Source organism: Eptesicus fuscus, chromosome 21, assembly GCF_027574615.1.
Source record: "Eptesicus fuscus isolate TK198812 chromosome 21, DD_ASM_mEF_20220401, whole genome shotgun sequence".
Taxonomy (NCBI): domain Eukaryota; kingdom Metazoa; phylum Chordata; class Mammalia; order Chiroptera; family Vespertilionidae; genus Eptesicus; species Eptesicus fuscus.
This window is the reverse complement of record NC_072493.1, coordinates 42,020,049-42,039,609: the sequence shown is the minus strand read 5'-3', so window position 1 is coordinate 42,039,609 and position 19,561 is coordinate 42,020,049. Positions and strand designations below refer to the sequence as shown.

Below are 19,561 nucleotides of genomic sequence, written 5' to 3'. Positions count from 1 at the left end.
AGCTGTCAGCTCCCCGGTTCTCCCACCATCCCTGAGGTCAGAGTTGACTCAGCCTCACCCCCACCCCCGCGCAGGTGAGGGTTTGAGAGCACTCGGAACTTACAAATCTCAGGCCTTGGTGTCTCGGTGTTTCTACAAACTGTTTCCCAGAACAAGCGCCCTCGGGAAGATGTGAGGGAAGTGCAGGCGCTCAGTACAAACCCAGATCCTTGTTACACCATTGGAGGGCTGTGACAAAAGGGGCTGCCAGTCCGGACGGACGGACGGACGGAGGAGGGCTGGGCCCGGACTGCAGCCCCTGTCCGGGGACACCGGAGGGCCGGGACCTGTCACCCTCCGCCTCCCCAAGGAGCTGACACGGCGGCCTCTGACCCCACCTCCCTGGAAGCTCAGCTGCTCAGAACCACAAAGCAAAACAAAGGGGCGCGGAGAGGAAGGAGCCGCCGTGCCTTCCAATCACCGCCGGCGCCCGCGCCCCAGCCCGAACCCTCCCGCGGCTCCTCGCCCGCTTCTCCGCTGGCCGCGGACCAAGGCCTGGGCAGCCCGGGTCCCTTGTCTCCCCGCGGCCGCCCGTGACAGCAGCCGGAGCAGCAGCCCAGGGGCGGCCAGGGATGGGAAAACCAGATGGCTCCATCCCTCCTCCCTCCTCCATCCCTCCCTCCCGGTGCCCGCGGCCAGGCGGCCCTCCGCAGGGGCCCGGCTCGCCCGGGCTCACCCCAGGGAAAGGGCTGCCTTTGTCTAAAGGTCACCACCCGAGCGCGGTGCCCGGGCTGGGCCCGGTGCCTCCCCTTCCCGGGCCGAGGGGGTGGAGGTGGGGGGCCGCCCCACACCCCGCGAGGTGACAGGGGTAAGGCTCACCTCCCTCCTCACTCCCCCGCCACGGCCCCCTCTGGGACCAGCCAGCCCGCTGGGGAGGGGGTCAGCTCCTTTCCCCGCCGGGGGTCGGGGACCAAGTCAACTCCTTTCATTGTTTAGGGGCGATGGGGAGGGGGAGACCCGGGGGCCTCCTTCCGCATCCATCCCTCCCCAGCTGGCCGGGGGCCCCGTTTTCCCCCCGGCAGCCCCGGGAGACACTTGGGGAGGGGGCGCAGGGGACGGGCGAGAAGGGGAGCTGAAGTCTCGCCGCCTCCGGCCGGGAAATCACCGTCCGCTGCCCCGCTGCCCTCCTCTTCCCCGAAAGGCCGGGGAGGGCGAGGGGGGGAAGCCCGCGGGCCGGGGAGGGGGTCTCCCGCCCCTCCCCCCGTGGAACGTTAGGTCTCGTCTCTCCGCCGCTCCATTGTATCCCCGGCAGCCGGCGGGAGGGCCGGGAGGCACCGAGCGCCGGGTTCGGGCAGGGAAGCCGGGTGGGGGGGTCCCCGCAGGATCGGGGCGGCGGTGGTGGTAGGAGAGGCGCGGGGGGTGGGGGCTGCCGGGGGCGGTGGGCGCCGAGCAAAAAAGGAGGCAGCGGACGCTGCGCCCCGGTTGGGGGGCTGAGTGTGTGAGTGTCGGGGGGGTGGGTTCGGCCCCGGCTCCGGCTCCCCCCACACACACCCTCGCCTCCAACCCCCACTCCCCCCTCGCTTTTGCGCCCTGTCACAGCCCCGACTCGCAGGTAGAGAGAGTTAAGAGATTTAAAGAGAAATTGCTACATTGTGAGAAACTCACCCTGATGTTTGAGCAGCCGTCGGCGCGGGGTCTCCGAGACGGCCCCGCACGGGCTGCACAGGGAGGACCCAGAAGGGGCCGACCGGCCGGGCCGGTCAGCGCACTGCCTGATCGCATGGCGGCCGCCCGGCAGCCTCCGCCGGGTCCCCGCCGCCGCCCCGCGCCGCGGCCCGGGAGCCCCGGCCCCGCGCCCGCTCCGGGGAGGACCCCTCGGGTTTGCAAAAAAAAAAAAAAATTATTTTTAATTAAATGCAAAAGAAAAAAACCTTTACAGGTTTTGTGTTCCGCCCCCCCTTCCTCGTCCTCCTCCTCCTCCTCCCTCCGCCCTCGCTGGGGGAGGGGCTTGGGGAAGCCCCGCCCCACTCCCGGCGAACCGGCCCCGGCTCCCGGCGCCGAGCGGCGGGCCCGCCAGCGAATGAGAGGCTGCGGTCGCCCAGGGAGGGGGCCCTTCGCTCCAGCACCGCCCCCTCCTCAGCCCCAGTCCCGGGGGTTTGGGGGCGCGCCTTCTCAGACTCCGGTGGAGTCCGGCGATCGCCTCTCGCGACGCTCGGCGTTGCGGGAGAGTTAGAGGGATTCGCGCCCCCAGGTCCCGGGCGCCCAGCCCGGCTGGGAAGGGGTCGCCGTGCGCCCGGGGCGCCCCCCCGACTCGGGCGAGGGTCGCCGGGCGGGAAGACGCGGTGGTTTGAAAAGGTAGCGGGAGTCGCGTTTGGAGAAGGAGGGGAAGGTCTCGCCTGTGAAACCGCGCAGGAGCCGGGAGTCCTCGCCATGAGGTGGAAGGTGGCGGGGGCTTTGGGGCGACTGGCCGAGACCCCGGGCTGGCTGACCACGACGCATCCCAGTCGGTCTTTGCCGAGCCGCGACGGCCTCGCGGAGGGCGCTGGGGACACGGGTCGGCCCTGCTGCAGAGCCGGCCTGGTGGGAGTCCCGGACCCAGGTCGCCGCGATAGTGCTGGGTCCGTTTCCTCCCGCCCTGGCCGTGAAAGCTTCGCGGGCGGGACACAGATTCACACGTTCATCCAGGGAATGCCTGATGAGCGCCTACTGTGTGCCCCGTGCCGGGCCGAGGGCCCCGCGGAGATCAGCCCAGGCCTGCCCTCCTGGGGCGCACAGGGGAACTTAGGGTCCCTCGGTCCCTTCTGTCTCCCCAGGGCCTAGAACAGCTCCGTGCACACAGAAGCTGCTCAGTACATGTGTTCAATAAATCCGTGACTGAGACATATCTCTGTTTTTTCAGCTTTAGCATTTACCTCGTGTTTTTGTGACACTGTTCATATTACTTAAACATTTCCTTCCTTAAAAAAATTTTTGTTGATACCTTAATCAATAAAGTAATTAAAATAAATAAATAAATAAATAAATAAATAAATAAATAAAATTTTTGTTAAGAGACCACAGTGGCCCGGCCGGTGTGACTCAGTGGTTGAGCGTCAATCTATGAACCTGAAGGTCAGCGTTCAATTCCGGTGGGGGGCATGCAGGAGGCAGGCGATGTGTGGTTCTCTCTCTCCTTTCCTCTCTGAAATCAATACAAAAAAAATTTTTATTTTAAAAAGCATATTTTTTAAAATGTAGATCTTCCCCTTGAAGAAAGCAAGGTTTTGGGAAAGAAAAACAAAAAACAAAAAACGAGAGAGGCCACAGTGGTTAAGGGCCCTGACCCAAGTCAGTGAGCCCCAGTTCACATCCTGCCTCTGCCACTTCCTTGCGGGTGACCTTGAGCAAATTCACTTTTGTTTGACCTTGAGCAGATTCACTCTGCCTCCATTTCCTCATCGTTAAATAATAGGCCTCACTTCATAGGGTCATTAGGAGGAAATGAGCTGTGGGGAGAGCCGCACCTCGCAGCAAGTGCCTGATATAAAGTGTTGGCTGTTATTATTGTATAAAAAGTAAACTATCAAGTTCAAAAGGGAACACATGGGTTGCCCCCAAACAAGAGAGTGGTAGACCACTGTTATAAGTGGCCATGCACTGCGCGTAGGTGACCCTACGGGGGAATAGCAATAGGTACACTTTATTTTTGTGTAGCTTGCCCTTCCATTGGCTATGATTGAACTGCACCTTGAGTATTCATTAACTAGTGCCAAGTACAATGTTTCCAACCCTCAGTACTGCCTCCTGGGAAGAGACCTCTGATAACCCCTCATCTGGAGGCTTTTAGCTACTCCCATCTGATAGTGCACAAAACCGCATTGGCTCTGAGAGGAGTGTTTTGCCCAAGGTCACACAACCAGGAAGAGAGACCTGAAATCAGCTGGGCGGCGCTTTGTCTCATAGCTGCCAGCCCCTGGGGTACACGGGACTTGGGGAATGGCTCTCTCAAAATGGACAGACTGGAGGCATTGGGGGGAGGGGGTGTGTGACTGTCCAACTTCATTCATTCATACAGGAAATAGAGTTCAAGTGTGTGTCAGCCATATAGTAGTGACCAAGAGCCCCCTGGTTCCCGCCCCTTCCCCAACACACACCGTGTATTAGGGGACACAGATCGTGAGCAAGGAAGTAAACAGGTCACTTGGCCTTGGTTTCTGCCCACCTCCATGGCAGGTCCCAGGTTCCCTGGTGCATTATGGTATCCCTCACCCCTAGAATGGTGCCTGGCATTCTGTTCAAGAAACGTCTAGGTCCAATGAATAAAGAAATAAATAATACCCACTATTCCACAGGCACACCTGATCTCTTGGGGAGATGGTCTTCAGGCCAACCAATTGGAAGGGGCCTGGCTGGGTATGAAGGAAGCCAACAAATAGCCAGCCCTGAACCTCAGCTGTCAAAGCCCTGAGGTCAGAGTTCGATTCCGGTGGGGGCCTTGTCCAAGGCCAGTGTAGGATCAGTAGGGGCTCAAATAGAAAGAGAACTGCTGTCCTTTGGCGGTGACACGCCCCTTCCCTTTGAGAATCAGATGCAAGTTGTGAGTTTCAGGTGAACTGAGTTGGCCTTTGACTCAGACAGGTTAATCGGCCTGCCCCAGGACTGCCCAGCCAGGGTAGGGACTAATCCAGTACGCCTAGCTGTCACCAACTTTGTCTCTGAGTCACCAAATGAGCTGTGTGGGCGGGTCACTTCTTCAGCTCCCCCGATTTCTCATCTAGCCAACGGGAATGGATAGTCAGACAACAAAATCTGCTGCCAAACATCTTATCATGAAATTGATTGGGGTAACATTGGTTAATACGGTCGTATAGGTTCCCAGTGTACATTTCTGTGATACATGATCTGTATATTACATTGTGTGCCCTCCACCCAAAGTCAAATCATCTTCCATCACCACATACACAGCCCCTTTGCCCTTTACTACCCCACCCCATACCCTTCCCTCTGGTAGCCACCACACTGTTGTCTGTGTCTATACGTTTTAGTTTTATATCCATATTATGAAATATTTTAAACATGGAAAAGTTAAAGAAATATAATGAAACCTTAATAGCCACCATCCAGGTTTGCCTGTTATGCTATTTGCTTCCTCACATCTGTGCATCTATCCATTCATCAAATCCATTTTATTTTTAGATGCCTTTAAAAGTAAGTGGCACCGCTGGTGTGGTTCAGTGGTTAAGCGTAGTAGGCCCATGTACCAAGAGGTCGGCAGATGGATTCCCGGTCAGGGCACATGCCCAGATTGATCCCCAGTAGGGGGCATGCAGGAGGCAGCCAATAGAGCAGATCGATGTTTCTCTGTCATTGATGTTTCTATCTCTCTATCTCTCTCCCTTCCCCTCTCTCTAAAATCAATAAAACCTTTTTTTTTTTAAGTAAGTGGCTGACTTCTGTTTACCTCCCCCTGAATACATCACTAAGCAGGTAATCCTAACTCCCTGTTCTGAACAACTCCGAGGACTGTAATAAGAACCCCCTGGGCCAGGTGCTGGCTTTTATTTAAGTTTCAATTCTATCCTCTTTCTGTGAAAGAGAAAAAAGTTCAGAGAGGTAACAGATTAGGATGGAAGAAGATGCATCCACCCTTCCTAGACCAGCAATTATGCTGCTACCCTGGGCTCCTGGCACAGGATCCTTGCCTGCCAGTTTGGGACTTAATCACTGGGTCATGGACACCTCACAAATGTTTGCTGATGGATAACGGGCTCCCAAAAAGCTTGTTGTGAGGCAAATGGCTTCTCCTCTAGGCCCTTGCAGCCACTCAACAAGCATAGCCCTAGATATTGCACCTAGGATTATGAACACCTCCTGCTCTCAACATGACCTTGGATTTCTGGGTCCCTCGCCTCAACCTTTAATAGACTGTTTTAACTATAACTGTGCAGCTAAAAAGGAGCGTCGGGAAAACCCTATTTGCTGTGGGAGGGTCCCCAGTACATTGCAGAACTATCCTGCCTTTTTTCACATCCAACGCACTGGCTCCGAGTCCCTCCGGATGTTAACGCTGCAGCCAGGAGCACTCTGCTCCCCGCAAGTGCCACAGCATTTCCGGTCTTAACTTCGGGTCCCCCGCACCCCACCAGCTATCCTACAAGCTCCCTTTACTTCTAACGGCGCCTTGCACCTCCTACCCGCCCAGCAGCCCAGCTCCTACCCTGCAGGACCCTGATTAATGTCTAGCTTGATCGCCCTCGCTTTCCAGAGTAGTGTTTTTGGGTGTGTGTTTTTTTTTGTGTGTTTTTTTAAATAAATGGGTTGTGCCTCTGAAAGTCTTAAACAACGCCCATCGCGGTCCTCCCTCGCCCCGGCAACTGCAAAGTTGAAAATTCTGCAACCCAAGTTCTGTTTCTTGACCTGGGAAGGGTGCAGTTTTCAGCCGTGCGGCACGCTTAAGATCCGTGTGTTTTTCTGTATGCATGTAATATTTCAATAACAAGGGCGAACAAAATAAGACAAAGCCCTGCCCAACCCTAAAATACACCTGGCGCCCTTCCACGCTTCCTTCCTTGGGGCCTGCGAGGAGAAAGTTTCCATCCAGGACTTGTCCGTGATCCGAGTTTTAGCGCCGGGCGCGGGAAAGAAGAGAGAATCAAAGGGCACAGATTCCGGGGCGCCCTCCGCCCTCTGACCGCGCCCTTTAAATAGGACTGGGAGAGCCGGAGCGCGCAGCCTGGCTCCCAGCCCGGTCGCCCGGCTCCGAGAACCGAGACCTTGCGAGGCGACCGAATCAGGCAGCTGCGAGCCCAGCCCGGCCTCGGGTCCTCAGCGCGGCAAGTGCGGGGGGCGGGGTCTGGCCGCCCATTGGTCCAGGCCTGGGGGTGTGGCCACCGCTCAGACCCGCCCCCATCCCCCGCGGGGTCGCGTGAGCCTCGCGCCGGCCCGAGGTATTATTCATCGGGGGCGGGGCCCGGGTTTGTTTACACGTCGCCATTGGTTGGATTTGAATCGCCCCGACTGGGGCGGGACTCGGAGGGCCGGGGCCCTGCCTGACAGCTTCGGGGAGGCCACTGCCCGCGCTCCCTGCACCGCCACAGCTCTGGGACCGTGCAGATCGGGGTACGCTCGGCCGATGCGAGCAGCGGGGGGCCGGCAGGCTGAGGCTTCCGCCCGTTATGTGATAAAACACTAACCAAGGGGTGGGGAGCGTGGTTTTTGTTTTCATAAAAATGCATGAGGCAAAACAAACTCGGAAACAACCTAGCTGTCCGCGGATGGGGTTCTCGAGTAAGTTGCGGTCCGACCCACAATCGGACACGAAGTAACCGTAATATGAGGAAACAACACATGAACAGACACGAAATGAGCTATGTATCCAGTCAAGGGGGGAAAAGCGGAGAAGGGAGCAGAGTATGTATTAATATGAAAGGTGCCGAGTGGGGGAAGGTGTGTTGACAAATACAAGCTTTGCTTGTTAAATGCCCAGAATATCTATCTTTGAAAGAAGAAGGAAAAAATGGTAACAGCAGGTGTCTGCGGGGAAGGAAATAGGGTAGGTGGAGGGTAGATCTTATTGTACTTTTGTAAGTTTGAACCTTGTATCATCCATTCAAAGAAATATATAACAATGTAAATACAGTGGATAGAGCATCTGCAGGAGGACTAAAGGGTCGTGGGTTCCATTCCGGTCAAGGGCAAGTGCCTCGGTTGCAAGCTCAATCCCCTGCCAGCCCCAGTTGGGTGCATGCGGGAGGCAACCAATAGATGTATCTCTCTCACATCGAAGTTTCTCTCTCTGTCTCTCCCTCTCCCTTCCACTCTGAAAATCAATGGGAAAAATATCCTCGGGTGAGCATTTAAAAAAATAAAATAAAAATAAAAATATGAAGTTATGAGAACTCTCCCTTTGCATCCATACCTTAACCCTACTGCCACTAAGAAAACTCAAAACTCTGATTGACTTGGTTATGAAGGTCAGTGGCCTGCGCGGGCCCCACCCCCTCCACTTTGAAACTGAACAACCAGGGGGTCCCAGCTGCCTGTCACTACTGGAGCCAGTTAAGCAGAGACAAGGTTGAATCATAGATGAGCATTTATTCCCATAATGCTGCCAGTATGGGAGAGCAGCGGGTCATCCAAGAAAATCTGCTCTACCTCCCCTTCCCATAAACCAGCTGCTTATATTGGGTAGGACAAAGATTGCATGGGGAGCCCTGTCCAGTTAGGCTCAGTGGATAGAGCATCAGCCCATGGACTGCAGGGTCCCGGGTTCAATTCTGGTCAAGGGCACGTACCTTGGTTGCAGGTTCCCTGGCCCTGGTCGGGGTGCATGCAGAAGGCAACCAATGGATGTGTCTCTCTCACATTGATGTTTTCTCTGTCTCTCCCTCTCCCTTCCACTCTCTCTAAAAAAATCAATGGAAAAATATCCTTGAGTGAGGATCAACAACAACAACAAAAAGATTACATGGAGAAGTGGGCAAAAGGAATAAGAATGGGTAGAATGGCTACAGGTTACAGCCAGTTCGGCCTGGGGAGTGGGGGCACAAAGGGCGGGCGCCTCCAGGATTGTTCCAGATTGCTTCAGCCACAGGTTGTTAATCTTTCCATGATGATAGGCAGCAGGAAAGGAGAATGGACTGCATGCGGATGTTTAACTCCCATGTCTCGAGGCATACAACTCTCAGCCAGGTTGGAATGTGCTTTCTCTAATCAGAACAGAACAATCATGTTAACAGAGCATGATTAATATCTACACTAATAAAAGAGAAATATGAAAATTGACTGTACCTCCGTGACACCCACCAACCAATCAGGAGTGAGTATGCAAATTAACCCAACAAAGATGGTGGGTTAATTTGCATATGCAGGGGCCTGCTATGAAGGGGAGGGGGGGCGGAGAAGACTGAAGGCTCCGGCCAGAGCGAAGGCCTGGGTCCCGAGTGCTGGAGGAAAACCTGTGCTGGCAGCCTGGGGAAGGAAGGCCTATTGCATGAATCTTCGTGCAACGGGCCTCTAGTTTCTAATAATTATGGCTAGTCCCCACTATTCTATTTCTGCCCCTAAGGAGTGCAATGGCATGGGGGAGGGGGGTGGGCGGCAAGCTGGGAATGAATTTCCTCACCTGTTCACCAGATATCCAGGCCCAGATCCAGAGAGTGGTTTTATTTGTTGCTTTACCATCCCAGATGCCAGGGAGGGAGGGGGGCACTTTCTGGGCGATGCTTGTGCAGAGGAGGGGGAGGAGGAATAGGCCTGTCTTCTTAGGAAAGAGAAGGGAAAAGTCAAACCTCGGAGAGGACCCTTTAAGAAGGGAAGCCAGACTCCTGGGGAAAATGACACCAGGGTAGAAGGGAGAGCTGTCTGGCTTTGATGCTGATTATTATGCTTTGCTCCAGGAGATCTGCAGAAGAGGATGCAAAGGACTTCCTACAGCTAATGAGTTTGGGCCCATTACAGAAATTACTTGTAAGGGCTTTCTCTGTGTAAGTACACCACAGGGTTGGTGAAACATGGTTTAGATAGCTGTGCAAGCCACACGTGCCTAGAGTGAAAATGTACTTGGCCACGAGATGATGGAGTTACAAGTAGTACTTATCTATGCCAGCCCAGGTACATAGATAAAGTCAGTGAATGCCCGATGACCCTCGCAAGTAGTAGGGTCTAATCTCATCCCTGGTTTACAGATGAGGAAACTGAGTCACAGAGAGGTTACAGCATTGCCAAAATCAGGAGCCACAAGGATTCAAACTCAGGCAGCCCTGGTCCAAAGTTCATACTTTAACCACCATATTACACTTACCCCTAAAAAGTTTCTGGTTTTTGTTGCCTTGTTTAAAAAGATATATGAAGTTTTGTACACCTAAAACCTATATAATTTTATTAACCAACTAGAGGCCCGGTGCATGAAAATTCATGCACTGGAGGGGGGGGTCTCTCAGCCCGGCCTGCCCCCTCTCACAGTCTGGGAGCCCTCAGGGGCAGGAGGTGACCCAGTGATCAGGGGAAGGCAATGCCCCCATCACACCTCTGATGCTGCCACTGCTGACAGCACAAGCCTTGGCCCACCCTGGTTACCTGAGCCTCGGGCAGCCCTGGGCGGCTGGAGGGCTGAGGGGACTAGATGCTGCCATCTTGTGGCTGTGGGTGCCTCCATCTTTGAGGAGATGGTAGTCAATTAGCATATTCCCTCCTTATTGGCTATGGGTGCCGCCATCTTTGTGAGGGCATGATGGTCAATTAGCATATTCCCTATTTATTAGATAGGATGTCACCCCAATCAATTCAATACAAAAGAAAAAAGCTATATGAAGCTTGATGCAGATTCTTTTTTTGTGTGTGAAGGCTGAAGAATTTTTTAAAATTTATTGATTTTAGAGAGGGGAAGGAAGAGAGAGAGAGAGAGAGAGAGAGAGAGAGAGAAACATTGATTTGCTGTTCCACTTATTTATGGATTCATTGGTTGATTCTTGTTTGTGCCCTGACGGGGGATCAAACCCTCACCATTGGCGTATCGAGAGGACACTAACCAACTGAGCAACCTGGCCTGGGCAAGAAGATTTCTGGCGGTTCTCCTGTGTTCTCTACCAGGGCAAGTTTAGTTGTGTGCAGTACCTTCCACACAGGCCAAGTTTTGCCCTTGGCCCTCCTGCCCCTCTCACCACGGAACGCGTTTCTGGTGCTTACTGTGTGCCTGGCACACTGCTCGGCCTTTCGTAGACGTGAGCGCAGTGAAACCGTACAACAGCCCTGAAGTCAGAATCATTGTTCTCATTTCACAGATGTAGACTCTGAAGCACAGACAAGTTAAATAACTGGCCCAAGGTCCCACATCTCCTTGCAAAAAAGAAGATGAAGTCCAAGAATGGGTCTGGCCTCCGTGGCTCAGTGGTTGAGCGTCAACCTATGAACCAGGAGGTCGAGGTTCAATTCCGGGTCAGGGCACATGCCCGAATTTAGGTCTGGATCCCCAGTGTGGGGCGTGCAGGAGGCAGCTGATCAATGATTCTCTCCCATCATTGATGTTTCTCTCTCTCTCTCCCTCTTTCTTCCTCTCTGCAATCAATAAAAATTTATTTAAAAAAAAAATGTTCAAGAATGGGCCGGTCATGGCAGGAGAGGGAGGAAGGTGTCTAAAGTTGAGAACCACAGAAAGGGAGTTCAGCTAAACCACTGGGCTGGGGAACGTGACACAGCGGCTGTAGTGAGGTGGCGGTGCTGAGGTCAGTCCGCTAGTCATTAGGGAAATGCAAATCAAAACCACAAGGAGCCGAAACCGGTTTGGCTCAGTGGATAGAGCATCGGCCTGGGGACTGAAGGGTCCCAGGTTCGATTCCGGTCAAGGGCATGTACATTGGTTGCGGGCACATCCCCGGTGGGGGGTGTGCAGGAGGCAGCTGGTCGATGTTTCTCTCTCATCGATGTTTCTGGCTCTCTATCGCTCTCCCTTCCTCTCTGTAAAAAATCAATAAAATATATTAAAAAAACACACACACACACAAGGAGAGAGAGACAACTGCCCACTCACCAGAGTGGCCATAATCCATAGAGGGGGAATTACACGTGTTGGGAGGATGTGGAGAAATCAGACCCCGCACACACTGCTGGCGAGCGAATTGGTGCAGGGGATGGAAAACAGATTTGTGTTTCCTCAAAAAGATGCACATAGAGCTACTATATGACCGCTCCCAGGTATATACCCAAAAGAACTGAAAACATATATTCAAACAATAACATGTACCCGAATGTTCACAGCAGCACTCTTTACAATAAGCAATTGGTGGAAACAAGCAAAATATCCATCAATGGATGAGTGAATAAACAGAACGTGGTAGAGCCATACAATTCAGCCTAAAAGAACTACTGATCCACGCTATGGGAACCTTGAAAACATGCTAAGTGTAAGATGCAGATACAAAAGGCCACACATTGTATGATTCCATTTATTTATTTATTTATTTATTTATTTATTTATTTTAATCCTCACCCGAGGATATTTTTTCCATTTATTTTTAGGGAGAGTGGAAGAGAGGGGGGGACAGACAGAAACATTGATGTGAGAGAAACACATCAATTGGTTGCCTCCTGCATGAGTCCTGAGCAGGCCCCGGGCCCGGGGAGGAGCCTGCAACAAGGTACCTGTCCTTGACTGGAATCGAACCCAGGATCCTTTGGTCCGAAGGCTGACACTCTATCCACTGAGCCAAACCAGCTAAGGCCCATTTACTATTTTTAAAAATACATTTTTATTGATTTCAGAGAGGGAGGGAAAGGGAGAGAGAGAAACATCAATGATGAGAGAGAATCATTCATCAGCTGCCTCCTGCAGGCCCCCTACTGGGGACCAAGCCCACAACCCAGGCATGTGCCCTGATCAGGAATTGAACCTCGACCTCCTGGTTCATAGGTCAACGCTCAACCACTGGGCCAAGCTGGCCAGGCTGTATGATTCCATTTACATGAAATGTCCAGAATAGGCAAATCCACAGAGACAGAAAGCAGATTAGTAGTTACTGTTAGGGGCAAAAATAGAATGCTGGGGACTAGCTATGGTTATGGGAAATATTAATCATGCTCTGTTAACCATGATTGCCTTGTTCTGGCTAAAGAAAGGACATTCTAACCTGGCTGGGAGTTGTATGCTCCCAGGACCTGGGAGTCAACCTTGGACTTGGGAGTCAACCTTGGAATGTGGTCCATTCTCATCCAAGAACTGCCTATTCTCATGGAAAGATTAACAACTTTGCTGCCCAAACAGTGGAGTCCCACCCCAGCCTGCAATCCCTGCTTCCCCACGTAATCCTGTCCTACCCAATGTGAGCAGCTGGCTTAGGGGGGCTGCGCAGCAGATTCTTGTGGGTGACCTGCTGCTCCCCCCTGCTGCTGGCAGGATTGGAATAAACGCTCATGTATGTTCAACCCTGTCCCTGCTGAATTGGCTCCAGTAGTGACAGGCAGCTCAGACCCACTGATTGTCCGATTACATCACCAGGGGCTGGGGAAGGAGAAAGGAATAGGAGTGCTAAATGGGCACAGGGAACTTTTCGGGGTGATGGAAAAGTTCTGGAATTAGAATACCCTAATGCCACTGAATTGTACACTTTAAAATGGTTAAAATGGTAAATGTTAGGATATAAAAACTTCTAATTTAAACATGTTTTAATTTTTAAAAGGTGGTGAGAAAGCAGAGGTGTTGATTACACACGACTTAAAAATTTTAAAAAATATATGGCAACATATACAAAGAGAGGAGCCAAAAATAGTTGGCAGGGCTGGTGGAGGGAAGGAGGTCTGGGGAGAGGGCAGTCAAGTGAGGTCCGGTCACTGCACCCACTCTGGAGGGAGGGGCTCCTCAGAGGCAGGGCAACCTCGTGGAGCTCTCACCGGTCTATAGGGGATACAGACCCAGCCCACCCCCCAGGGTAGACAGGGTCAGGATGGGAGAGCCAGGGGGCTGTGGGAGCACAGAGCAGGCCCCCAAAACCAGCCTGAGGTTCGGGAAAGCTTCCTGGAGAAGGAAGGAGGAGGAGGAAGAGGAGGGGGAGGGGGAGGGGGAAGAGGAAGGGGAGAGGAGGAGAAAGAGGGGGAGGAAAGGGAGGAGGAGGAGAAATAGGAGGAGGGAGAGGAGGAAGAGGAGGAGGAGGAAGAGGAGAAAAGGGAGGAGGAAGAGGAGGAGGGGGAGGAGGAAGAGGAGGAGGAGGAAGAGGAGAAAAGGGAGGAGGAGGACGGGGGGGGGGGGCGGGGGAGAAGAGGGGGAGTAGGGGGAGGAGGACGAGGAGATAAAGTGGAGTTTGATAGCAGAAGATCCTGTGGACAGCAGTGTTGATATTCTGGGCCTAGAGTAGAGACAGCCTGGAGTTTCTAAATTACAGATCAACCTTGACACTTCCCTGATTGAACCCTCCTGTGGCTCCCCAGTGCCCTTGGGGTAAAGTCCACACTCCACAGCTTGGCATCAGTTCATTCCACACACTCCCTGAGCACCTGCTCTGCGCCCCGCACAATGCTGGGGACAGAGTGGCGGTGAGACAGGCCCAGCCCTGCCCTCATGGGGCTCACCCCCCAGTGGCAGAGACAGACATAAAACAAAACATTTCTGGGGGCTGCTAGGGGAGGTCAGGCAGAGGTAACCCAGCCCCTGTGGGCTTTCCAACTTCTTTAATTCCTAAAGGACTATTTCACAAGTTTTGCTTCTCTACTGTTTTGTACCTTTAATTTGTTCTTACAATCATTTTTTTTTTCTTTTTCCTTAAATGGATTCCCAGGGGCTCCCTTAGGCTTACCATAAACAAAAATAGTCATGAAATCACAGGTGCGATGGACTGCTTACTTTTCCCCCCAACATGCATTAAATAAAAGCATGACCACCCTGGCTGGTGCAGCTCAGTGATTAGTGTGTAAGCCTGCACACGAAGGGTCTCAGGTTCGATTCCCTATCAAGGGCATGCACCTGGGTTCAAGATTCTATCCCCGGACACCTGGGAGGCAACCAATCTATGTATCTCTCTCACATTGATGTTTCTCTCTCTCCCCCCACCCCTTTCCACGCTCCAAAAATCAATGGGAAAAAATATCCTTGGGTAAAGATTAACAAAAATAAATAAAAATAAATGCATGACCATTAAAAGAAGCCACCTGGAAATTATCTCAAAGGCTACTTTAGGAACCGGTGACCCCAAATCTGGGGGTTCGGGGAGGCCTTCCGGAAGGAAGTCAGTTTTAAGCTATGACTTGCAAGGTGAATAGAGTTGGTCAGACAAAGGTGAACAGGGCCCTAGCCAGTTTGGCTCAGTGGATACAGCGTTGGCCTGTGGACTGAAGGGTCCCGGGTTTGATTCCAGTCAAGGGCACATGCCCAGGTTTCAGGTTCAGTCCCTAGTAGGGGGCATGCAGGAGGCAGCCAATCAATGATTCTCTCTCACCATTGATGTTTCTATCTCTCCCTCTCCCTTCCTCTCTGAATCAATCAATACATATATATGTATATATATTTATATCTATCCTATATAATAGAAGGCTAATATGCAAATTGACCAAACGGCGGAACAACTGGTCGCTATGATGCTCACTGACCACTAGGGGCAGACACTCACCACAGGAGCTGCCCCTGGTGGTCAGTGCGCTCCCACAGGGGGAGCACTGCTCAGCCAGAAGCTGGGTTCACAGCTGGCGAGCACAGCAGTGGTAGAGGGATCCTCTCCTGCCTCCACAGCAGCACTAAGGATGTCTGACTGCTGCTTAGGCCCACTCCCCACAGGGAGCGGCCTAACCATCAGTCGGACATCCCCTGAGGGTTCCCAGACTGTGAGAGGGCGCAGGCTGGGCTGAGGGACACCACCCCCACCCCCCAAGTGCATGAATCTCATGCACTGGGCCTCTAGTATATATAAAAGCCTAAGTGACAATTACAACGGGATGACAGGAACGACCGGTCGCTATGATGCACACTGACCACCAGGGGGCAGACACTCAACGCAGGAGCTGCCCCCAGCCAGCAGGCCCCAATCACTGATGGGGCCTGCCGGCCAACCTCCTGGTCCCTCCCCCCAGCCAGCAGGCCCTGGGCTGGGATGGGAACCAGGGGTGGGTGGCAGCAGATGTGGCCCCTTTCCCAGGGGCTCCAAGGGCCAGATCCCTCCTTGGGGCCAGAGGCCAACCTCCTGGGTCCTTATCCCTGTCTGGCAGGCCCCTATTGCCCACCACCCGCCCACCGTGGTGGCGGTTGCCCTCTCCCTCCAGCTGGCAGGCCTTGATCGCCTAATCAGGGCCTGCCAGCCAACCTCCCAGTCCCTCCCCCCACTGCAGCCGGCAGGTCCTGGGCTGGGATGGGGAACCAGGAGTGGGTGGCGGCACAAGCATGCAGCTTGGGAAGGAGGAGGCGGGGAGGCGGGGAACCTGATCGGCCCTGATTGCAGGCCAGGCTTAGGGACCCCACCGTGAACAAATTTCATGCACTGGGCCTCTAGAATATATATGAAAAGGTGGACAGGAAGAGCAGGTGCAAAGGCCCAGAGGCACAGCGTCTGAGAAAGCAGGCAGGCCAGGCTGCTGGCGTGTCAGGAGTGTGGCTGATGAGGCTGAGAGGTCGGGAGGCCGGGAGACCAGGCAGCCTTACAAGCACACCAGGTATTTGGAGGTCGATCCCAAAGGTGATGCACTGTCATGGAAGGCTTTGTTGTCATCGTTGTTGTTCCTTTTGATTACTGTACACATCACATACCACAAAGCTCACTAACAAGGTGTGCAGTTCAATGGTTTCTCATATATTCTCAATGCCTTTCAGCCATCACCCCTAACTAGTCCCAGATCATCATTGTACTGAGTCATGTCCCCAAAGGATCTCAGGAAGTGGGGGAGACTTGATCAGCCTTACCCTTTCCTGCATCCCTAGGGCTGGTGTGGGGAGAAGAGATTGGGGGAGGGGAGAAGAGGGGAAGCGAGGAGACCAGGGAGAAGCTGGGGCTCACAGTCAGAAAGGGGAACTGAGGAATCAGATGGCTCTTGGTTCAAATCGCGGCCCATTTATTTAGTAACAGCGGCCTTGGGCCAGTGACTGAACCCCCCTGCGTCTCAGCTGTTCCATCAGAAAAATGGGGCGAAGTCCTCGGGTCGCTGTGAGGACTGGGACGTGCTGGACACAGACCTGGCACGTGGGACGGAATCAATCTCCCCACATCCTGTCATCGTCACTCTTCCCATCGGCTTCCAGGACCCCGGACAGTCCCAAGTGCTTCCGGCCTTCAGCTGTGGTTGCTTTTTGGTTGCTAACGACAAGCAACCTTAGAAGCAGGTGTTGCCCTAGCCGGTTTGGCTCAGTGGATAGAGCGTCGGCCTGCGGACTGAAGGGTCCCAGGTTTGATTCCGGTCAAGGGCATGTACCTTGGTTGCGGGCACATCCCCGGTAGGGGGTGTGCAGGAGGCAGCTGATCAATGTTTCTACCTCTCTATCCCTCTCCCTTCCTCTCTGTAAAAAAAAAAAAAATCAATAAAACATATTTTAAAAAAAAAAAAAAGAAGCAGGTGTTATCATCCCCCCTGATAGAGGAAGTGCCTTGGTCCATCCCGGCTGCTGTAACGGAATACCGGAATACCGGAGGCGAGGTGGCTTAGAAACAACAGAAGTTCATTGCTCCTGGCTCCGGAGGCTGGACGTCCAAGGTCAAGAGGCCGGCAGATTTGGTGTCTGGTCCGTAGACAGCTGTCTCCTTGCTGTGTCCTCCACCTGGCGGAAGGGGTGACTGGAGTTCATGAGGACTCCAGTCATCGCCTAATCACCCCCCCAACAACCCTACCTCCTCCCATCACATTGGAGATTAGGCTTCAATATATGAATTTGAGGGGGTGGGGCACACAAACATTCAGTATCCAGCAGGAGGAAACTGAGGCACTGAGAGGTGAGGTCACGCCCCTGAGGCCACCTAGCTAGTCACTGGCAGAGCAGGATTAAACCCAGGTTCCCCCCCCCCCCCACTGCCCTTATGTATGATTGTTATTGTGAGTCTAGGCAAGAGGTCATCTGGGGGGTGGGGGGGTAGGATGGACCACATGCAGATGTGGGGAAGGAAACCAGACAGGCTGGGATGGGAGAGTGGGCGGAGCCAGGGGGAACCCTCAGGAGCACTTGAGAAGAAACCCTTTCCCTCAGGAGATGGAAGGAGTACAGAAGAGGCGGAGACTCTAGGACAGGCCTGATCCAGAAGGGAGGGGGGTCGTCAGGCTCTGTGGATGGGCGAAGGCGGGGCTGGGGAGTGGGTAAGGAACGGGATAGAGAGTCCCCCCAAAATATCCAAGGGACTCACAGAAAGAAGTGAAGAACAGGTTGAAGTCAGAAAACAGGGATGTAGAGCAGGTGGGGCAACAGTGGCCACCGGGACCAGGCTTTCGCCGGCTCATGGGAAAGAGAGCAGCTACAGGGAGCATCACTCTTACCTGCCTCCAGCCCACCCCTCTCCCCCCCGCCCTGGACGCAGACCCTGGCCTTGTGACTTCGCAGCTCCTTCCATCAAGAGATGGAGTCTAGCCTCAGCCGGTGGCTCAGTTGCTTGGAGCATCGTCCTGGACGGGAAAAGGTTGCAGGTCCAATTCCTAGTCAGGGCACATACCTAGGTTTTAGGTTCGATCCCCAGACGGGGGCATACAGGAGGCAACCGACCAATGTTTCTCTCTCACATCGATATTCCTCCCTTAGATGGATGCGCCTCTCTCTCTCTCCCCCTCCATCCCCCTGCCTCCCTGCCCTCCCACCTCCCTTTCCTCTGTCTCTAAAAACAATAAACATATCCTTGGGTGAGGATTTTAAAATTCTTTTTTTTAAAATATATTTTATTGATTTTTTACAGAGAGGAAGGGCCAGGGATAGAGAGTTAGAAACATCCATGAGAGAGAAACATCGATCAGCTGCCTCCTGCACGCCTCCCACTGGGGATGTGCCCGCAACCAAGGTACATGCCCTTGACCAGAATCGAACCTGGGACCCTTCAGTCTGCAGGCCAACGCTCTATCCATTGAGCCAAACCGGTTAGGGCTTAAAATTCTTAAAAAAAAAAAAAAAAAAAAAAAGGGGTGGGGGTAGCCAGTTTTGCTCAGTGGATAAAGAGTGTCGGCCTACAGACTGAAGAGTCCCGGTTCGATCCCGGTCAAGGGCACATGCCTGAGTTTTGGGCTCAATCCCCAGTGTGGGGTGTGTAGGCGGCAGCCAATCAATGAGTTTCTCGCATCATTGATGTTTCTCTCCCTCTCCCTTCCCCTCTGAAATCAATCTATATATACATTTAAAAGGAAGATGAGGGAACTTGTGCTCTGGGGATGGGCAGCCAGGGGCTTCCCATCTGCCGGCCTTGGTTTGCCCAGGGAAGCACCGCCTGGAGCATGATCCTCAGCCGGAGGGCAGGTGGGGTGAGGGTGGGAGCTGGAAGGAAACAGTCCTCTCTCCATCCAGCAGAAAGCAGCCGCCAGAGACGCAGGGGAAGGCCCCGTGCCCTTTGGAGGCCTGGGACTGCGGATTCAGGTAAAACCCGTCGGGCTGGCTGGGTGGTTTCCTTCTGCAGCATTTAGCTGGCACCCAGGAGGCAGGAGGCTGGAGTGTGGCCAGGTGTGTGCCTTGGAGCACGAGAGGGGCGAGGGGTGAGGCGACTGAGGGTGCTTGAGGGGAGTGATTCAAAGAGGAATCACAGAATGTAGAGCTGAGTAAGTGAAGAAGTGAAGGCTAGGAGAGGAGAGAGGGGTGGCAGGGTGGACCCTTCTCTCCTTCCTTCTCTCCCTCCTTCTCTCCCTCCTTCTCTCCCTCCCTCCCTCCTTCCCTCCCCTCCCTCCCTCCCTCCCTCCCTCCTTCTCTCCCTCCCTCCCTCGATCCGGAGCATCCTTTCCCCCTCGCTCCTCTGGGGCTTCCCTTTTCATGGTTTTCCTTCCACTTCTCTGGTTCCTGTTTTCTCAGTGTCCTCACTGATTGACTTCTCAAATGCCTGCACTTTTCAGAGTGTGAATTTGGGGCCCCCTTGCCTCTCCTCTGCTGCCCGGGCTTCCTCAGCACTCTCACCCCTTCCAAGGGTTTGGTGACCGCAGTGAACCTCGATCCCAGTGTGAGATGCACGCTCCCCGCCTGCTG

General features: G+C 53.7%; 1 protein-coding gene across 1 annotated transcript in view; it reads right to left on the bottom strand.

Annotated features, from left to right (window-relative positions):
- BICRA (BRD4 interacting chromatin remodeling complex associated protein) overlaps positions 1-1,944 on the bottom strand; it is a 71,990-nt gene extending 70,046 nt beyond the window's left edge. The window contains 1 exon segment of the mRNA XM_054711079.1: positions 1,645-1,944. The gene's annotated coding sequence lies outside the window, so the exon portion shown is untranslated.
- Positions 1,945-19,561: the final 17,617 nt, after the last annotated feature.